This window comes from Pinus tabuliformis, chromosome 4_1 (genome assembly GCF_031772625.1).
Source record: "Pinus tabuliformis cultivar Carrire ecotype Pingquan chromosome 4_1, CPIR1, whole genome shotgun sequence".
Lineage (NCBI taxonomy): Eukaryota > Viridiplantae > Streptophyta > Pinopsida > Pinales > Pinaceae > Pinus > Pinus tabuliformis.
Window position 1 is genome coordinate 590949282 of NC_142303.1, and position 7143 is coordinate 590956424.

The 7143-nt window shown below is 37.9% G+C and overlaps 1 pseudogene; it reads left to right on the forward strand.

Moving 5' to 3' along the window:
* Window positions 1-1228: 1228 nt before the first annotated feature.
* LOC149177351 (cysteine-rich receptor-like protein kinase 15) lies at window positions 1229-6762 on the forward strand (annotated as a pseudogene).
* The last annotated feature ends 381 nt before the right edge of the window (window positions 6763-7143 follow it).

Consider the following 7143-nt stretch of genomic DNA (forward strand, 5'->3'; position numbering starts at 1 on the left):
ATTTGTACGTGCTTAATATTGGCATAAATTCTACACCAATTGGGCTTCACATAGACCATTTTTCTCAAACCATATTTAGGTAACTCTTACATTTCCGAAATCTTCATTGATGACTCTTCCCTAGCCAGTTTTCATTAATATCTAACTTGAAAACCTAGAAAAAACAGCGAATTTTGACCCATCAACTGCAACAAAAAACTAAACCATTCGACATTACCCAATTGTAGTTCTATGTGCTAAAAATGAAATTGCAGCATTAAAACAATTCCAGTCAGTCATGACCATGGACCCTGTGTCTAAAAATATTATAACTATATTGGCAACTAACACAGTAATATCCATGTTTGCAATTACTTACGTGCTTATCTGTATCACTCAGTGTCAGAAGATCAATATGAACTTGAGTGGCATGCATTCTAAACAATGGACCAACAAGAGTTGCACTGTTTTTGACATGACACACTATATCTTGATCCTTAATCTCTGCAACGTGCAATCAGATCAGTTAGCAGATATTTAACACTGGAACACTATCTATTTCAAGATAAGATGTGCAAATGTTCCTATGTTTTCAAAGGCTTAATTTATATTGGAGGAGGGAATGACCAATGTCTTTTTATTTGCATTTTTGTTATACACTAAAAGAACTACTAGTACCTTTTATCCACAATTTCTCTATACAAGGAGCATAGATTTAAATTTCCCAAAAAAAAATAACCTGTTACAATTTTACAAAATGTTAAAAGACACAACAACATGAATACAGGATATGCCAGCTTCCTTTTAAAATCTTTGCACATGAAATGGAGCTCGAAACCAGATCTGCATAATCTTATATAATGTGACCATGATCTTGCAATTGATGCATGAACTCCCTGAACTCCCTCTCCTGGGTAACAAATCTGGCTAAAGCAAACTTCCCAGCACTTTTATAGGCATCTATAACTGCCTTGAACGTGAATTCGTTTGGCTGAAAACCCTTCTGTTTCATTTTGTAAAACATTCTCCTAACACCGTCTACCAACCCTAGCTTCCCATAGCTAATTGTCATACTTGCATAAGTAATTGTATCTGGTTCAAGACCTTTGCCTTGCATGATCATGAACATGTTGTAAGCTTCATTAATCCTCCCAGCACTACCAAGTGCATATATAACAGCATTGTAAGAAGACACATCAAAATCCAACCCAGAAGCTCTCAGTTCATCACAAGCTTCCAAAGCTTCAGCATGCATCCCCACTACAGAAAATATTGTCATCTATTCTATTTCATTTCATCGGTTTACTATTCATCACCAATTTTCCTTATGTTACTTCACAGATTAGCTCACACGCCTGCGGTAATTCCCCTACTTATGCCAATGGAATTACTTTTTCGAGCGATTTGAATAGGTTAATGGGTGATCTAATGAAGAACGCACCTCAAACAAGGTTCAACACTTCTTTCTATGGCAAAAGTCCTAACAGAATATATGGCCTCCTCCAGTGTCAAGGTAACATATCTAGCCAAGACTGTTCAATCTATTCACAAGAAGCAAACGATAGTGTTATACAACTTTGTGGAAAAGACGTCGGTGCTCGAGTATGGTTAGAAAGCTGCTTCCTGCGATACGAGAACTTTAGCCTTTTTTCAAAGCTAGACACCAATGGGACTTATCTGGTTATGGTAATTGAAATTAGTACAAGTAATCTATACAATTTCAAGACCACTACTTCAAATCTGCTTTTCAACGTGTCTGATGAGGCCTGCAATTCTGCAAATAAGGGATTCACTCAAGGCTCAGCTACATGTTCTGCCAATGGTACCGTTTACAGTTTAGTTCAATGTTGGAGAGATTTATCCAGAAAGGACTGCAGATCTTGCTTTCAACTACCAACGAATAACCTCCACCGATGTCGTTCTCTGAATGGAGGAGCCCAGGCACTATCGGGAAGCTGCAGGGTTCGATATGAAATATACCCTTCTTTTAACACTAGTACTGCTGGGAATAGTGCTAGTCCACTTTCATTCTCTAACTCCTCCCGGCCAAACCCTTCTGCCCATATGACTCAGGTGACTCAGGCGAATGGAGCTTCACACACCACGTCAAGTAATCCCTCATGGCCACATCTAATTTTATGATTTCCTTGCTTTTGGGGATTATAGAAATTGATTGTAACTTCAATGTCTGTAAATAACAGTACAATGCATTACATGATTTGCTCTACAGAAAATTCTCTGGGGATTGTGGCAGGCGTCTTAGTAGCGTTAATGGTCTGTTTGTTTGCCCTGAGGAACAGACTGAAATCTTTCTTTTCATGGAACCCAGTAACATGTCAGCAGAATGAAGGTAGAATCAGTGAAATTTATCTCAGATTTCAAGAATAATTGACCTTATTCTTGTTTATCTTATTCTGAACTTATCTTGATGGCAGATTTTAAGAATAATTTTCAAAATATTCTAAATCTACCGTCTAGAAATAAAATTGAATGTATAACCAGGCATCTCTTTAACACAACCCATTCATATTTATGTTATCTAATGAAATTAGATTCTTATTTACCTCTTCTTTTTCTATGTAGAAAAACATGTTATTGATCCTGAATCGACACTAATTGAACATGAGCAAATTATTTTCACCTTAGAAGCACTCACAGAAGCAACGGATAATTTTCATGAAAACATGAAGCTTGGAGAGGGAGGCTTTGGCCCTGTATACAAGGTATTTACCTACCCACTATTGTTTGCAAGTTTAACGTTATCACTTTACATCATCTTCCAGATAGAGGAATAGGAACAGGGATTTTTCCATGGTTTGTTGATGGACTGATTCTTCCAGGGAATAACGAGAGACGGAAAAGAAATAGCAGTGAAGAAGTTGTTTGTAGGGTCTGAACAGGGCAAACGAGAGTTTATGAATGAAGTGAAGCTTGTTACCCATGTTCAACACCGAAATCTGGTAAAGTTGCTCAGCTGTTGTGCCGAGGGTCCCGAAAGGTTGCTTGTTTATGAGTATTTGTGAAACAAGAGTCTTGACACCTTCCTGTTTGGTATGTCATTTTGAATTTTGTTTCCTGTATGAGGGAAAGATGATCAATTTTTCATAAATTAATGAGATTGATTATGTAAAAGGTTTTGAAAATTACTATTCTTTGAATACAAATACAGATCCAGAGAAGAAGAGACATCTTGATTGGCAAAAATGCTATAACATCATAATGGGAATAGATCGTGGTCTTCTTTATCTTCATGAGGATTCACAGTTGCGAATAATTCATAGAGACATTAAAGCAAACAACATTTTCCTTGATGAAAGGCTGAATCCTAAAATAGCAGAATTTGGGCTAGCAAGAATCTTTCCTGAAGACGAGACTCACATCCAAACAATGGAGCTTCACTTCATTTAGTTTTAACTAAGTTTGAATCCCTACAGTGCTAATCATTAGTATGGTTCTTATGTCTCTAATGGTTTGGAATATTGAAAATATTTCTCATTAAAATTATTTTATGGATTTTTTTAAAACCAACTCATTGAAATCAAACCAATCCAAGTCAATCTGAGTCTGAGTCAAAACTGAGTTGATAGGTGGCTGAGTCAATGTCCAAGTCTGAGTTTTAAAACTATGATATAGATGAGTTTATTATTGGAGGAAATCCAAAACAATTCATGATGTGGCGTTAGAAGATGCTGACAAGTGAAGATTGCATGAAGGACAATGGTAGGTAGTTTGCAAGTTGTAACTACAGTGTTCCTTGTACAGAAGGTTTTCACCTTAAATATTTTGAAGAGTTCAAAGCAAAAAAGCAGCTGCCATCCTACTTCATGTTTCTTCACATTAGTTAGTGATCAACTATTTGAGCCAGCCATAAGCATATAGAGGGTTCTAGATATATATGGAGAGCATCCTATGTTCGGCAAAGAACGAGTGTTAGCATTCAGTACCTTTGAAAGTGTGTCCAAGTCCTGGGAACGCATATGGTAGAAAAAAGATACGAATACAACAAGAACAATTCAACAAAGAATGTGTTGGAACAAGTACACACTACAACAGGTACTACAGGTCTATACTGCCAAATGTAGCAGCCTTAAAAAATCCATATATCATTGATTTTCGGCAACACAAGGGTATGTAGATGACAGCACAATAGTAGAGTGGACTAGAGGGCACACCAATATTTTTATAAGCTTCCAGCATTAAGGGTGCATGCATGCACCGACAACAGATACGAAGGGATAATGTTATCCTCGGGATTTGCATGCAATAGACAATTTGCATGTCCTTTCTCAATTAAGTAAAAGGCATGAAGTTGCATGTGTTAGCTTAAGTTTTATTCAGCAATTTTCTAATTTTTAGTTTAATTCTAAGTTCATTTAAGCTCATGCAGTCTAGAATGTAGGGGGCGTGTTTGCATAAATCATCATTAATTGAGGCGATATTGTGCATGTATGCAGATTCATTGTACCTATTCTTCTTCTTCGGCTATAAAAAGAAAGGGAGGAGTATATGTTTATTCATTCAGTTTTTAGTTGAACAGTTAGCAGTTCGTTGTTTTCTTGTAGTAGGTATAATTCATGCTCAAGAAACAAGAAAGTGAAAACAGGATTTTACAACCTTCATACTCTCTATCTACGAAAGATGTTATTCTATATAAAACAGAATTGCCCTTTTTTAAACAAAACCACTCACAGTTGGTAACAGCATCCTGGCATTATAAAACTAAAGCAAACAGTTGAATATGAAGATCGGTATGATGTCTGACACAACTAAATCAACTTGCACCTATAATAAAGTAACAAGTCATTGTTGTTCCAAAAGCTAGAAGATGCAGGCCCCCTGAGCAGAATATACGCAACTCAGATGAGTACACACACTTCAGAGCAGAGGATATCAGTACACTTACTTTCAGATTGCACATAATAAACAATGCCACAAAAGAAAAATAAGTGAAGAGACAAGCAAATTTTACCTAGAATATAATTAATTTACAGTGAGAGTCTCACTTTCTCAGGGAAAATTTTACAACGAGAAAATCTGACATATTATTAAAAATTACAACCAACAATGTGGAGAGATGCGAAGACGCTAGAGCTGACCTGAAAAGCTCAAAAGTAAGACCTAATTATATAGGAACTTCACATTTCCAAGGTTTCTGGCTTTGGAATGCAAGGGCGTCAGTTGATGTGATGATGTATTTTCTTACTTGATGGCACCTTTTCTCGCTTGAGTACTAATTCGTATACTGTTTTGGTGTCATTTCTTGTAGTTGTCTGTCGGCTTGTGCTTGTTATCTATATGAAGTTGCATTATCTATCAAAGCAACACATCCTGTGCTGAGATTTCGTTCAGATTAATGTTTCTTCTACCCCCTGCTCCAAACAGTTACCCTTAAACTCACTGCCCACTCTTTGGGTTTTTTTGCAGGATATATTCATCGAACTGCTCCGACCGCGCTCGCATCTGCCCAATAATATGTTCAGAAATTGCTCTCAAACATTTAGGCAACCACTGTTCCATCTGATCAAACCACTCTGCCAGGCTCTCATCCTCCAAATTTTGACGACTGCATTCAGCGCTTGAAAGAATCTTTTCGACAAGTTTGCCGCTGGACGAAACCACAGACTGAGGTGACGCAGGGTTTTGAATCGCAGTTTTCTGTTTCTTGGCGACGGTTGCTTCTCCTCTTCTACGGCCGGCCTGAGATCTTAGGGTCCTCTTTTCCGGGGAGGCCCGTGATTCGATCTTGACTCTGATGAGGGTTTCATAACGGGAATAGCTCGTGGTCTTCTTTATCTTCATGAGGATTCACAGTTGCGAATAATTCATAGAGACATTAAAGCAAACAACATTTTGCTTGATGAAAGGCTGAATCCTAAAATAGTAGACTTTGGGCTAGCAAGACTCTTTCCTGAAGACGAGACTCACATCCAAACAAGAGTTGCAGGGACATAGTGAGAATATTTCACTCTACCCTTCTTTTCTCTATGCAATTTATTTGAAATTAATCAATTTGTTAAACAGCTTAACATTTACGCAATCATGTGCCACAATCACCCCCAACTTATTTGAAGAGTTTCTGATTGGAGTATGTAGCGGTTACATGGCGCCAGAGTATGCAATGCAGGGGCAACTATCCCTGAAAGCTGATGTGTATAGCTTTGGAGTGTTAATCCTTGAGATTGTGACGGGAATTAAAAACAATGATATAAATTTTTCCCCAGAAATGCAAAGCCTATCAGAATGGGTAAGACTTCAATTCATGACTTTTTTTTGGTATGAATAACAGTGGATTGCGATAAATCAGAATAATGATGATTTACCTTGGATGGGATGCAGGCATGGAGATTACAGAAGCAAGGGTGTCTTCTGAATATGATTGATTCCACAGTAATGGAAACATGGCAGCAGGAGGAAGTCGTAAGATGCATTGAGGTTGCTCTTCTATGCACGCAAGCTGATTCAGGCCTCCGTCCAACCATGTCTAATGTTATATTAATGATCTCAAGCTCTCCTGTAACATTACTAAATCCAACACAACCAGCATTTCTTAAAAATAGTGAGAGTACAGCACAAGGCTGCGCTGGCTACGCGGCCCTCAGGCAGGAAGAAAGACACGAAACGAAGAAGAAAGACACGTTTGGTCACTGCGACGTTTCGATTCAGTCACTGCGAAGAGTCTCATTGCCAGGAGGCCTGGCCTTTTCATGGCCCATTGCCAGATCCTCCCTATCTGTCTTCCAGCTGGTGGAAAAAATAATATTTTTCTATGAAAAAATAGATTAAATCAACGACAGAAAACACCCCAATCGTCTAACACACAGAATCAATGGTTCAAGATTGCACACCTCACATTTTAGGGATGTCTTTCTAGAGGGAACGCCTTACGGCGTAAAAATGTTGGATGATTTTCTTCAAGCTTCTAGAGGAATGCTAAATAATACTAAATGCAGAATATACAACTGGAACACTTCTCCAAGAGTTATGCAACACATATCACAAATTCTGGAAATTCCAATACAAGCAAGATGGACTCACTTTACATACCTTGGGCTGCCCTTAGCCAAGGAAAATGTAAAAGTGGAAAAGATGAAGGATAAAATTCAGAATTGGGGAGTGATGTGGCTTAATTTGGCAGGTAGAGTGATCATGATTAAGGCACTTCTT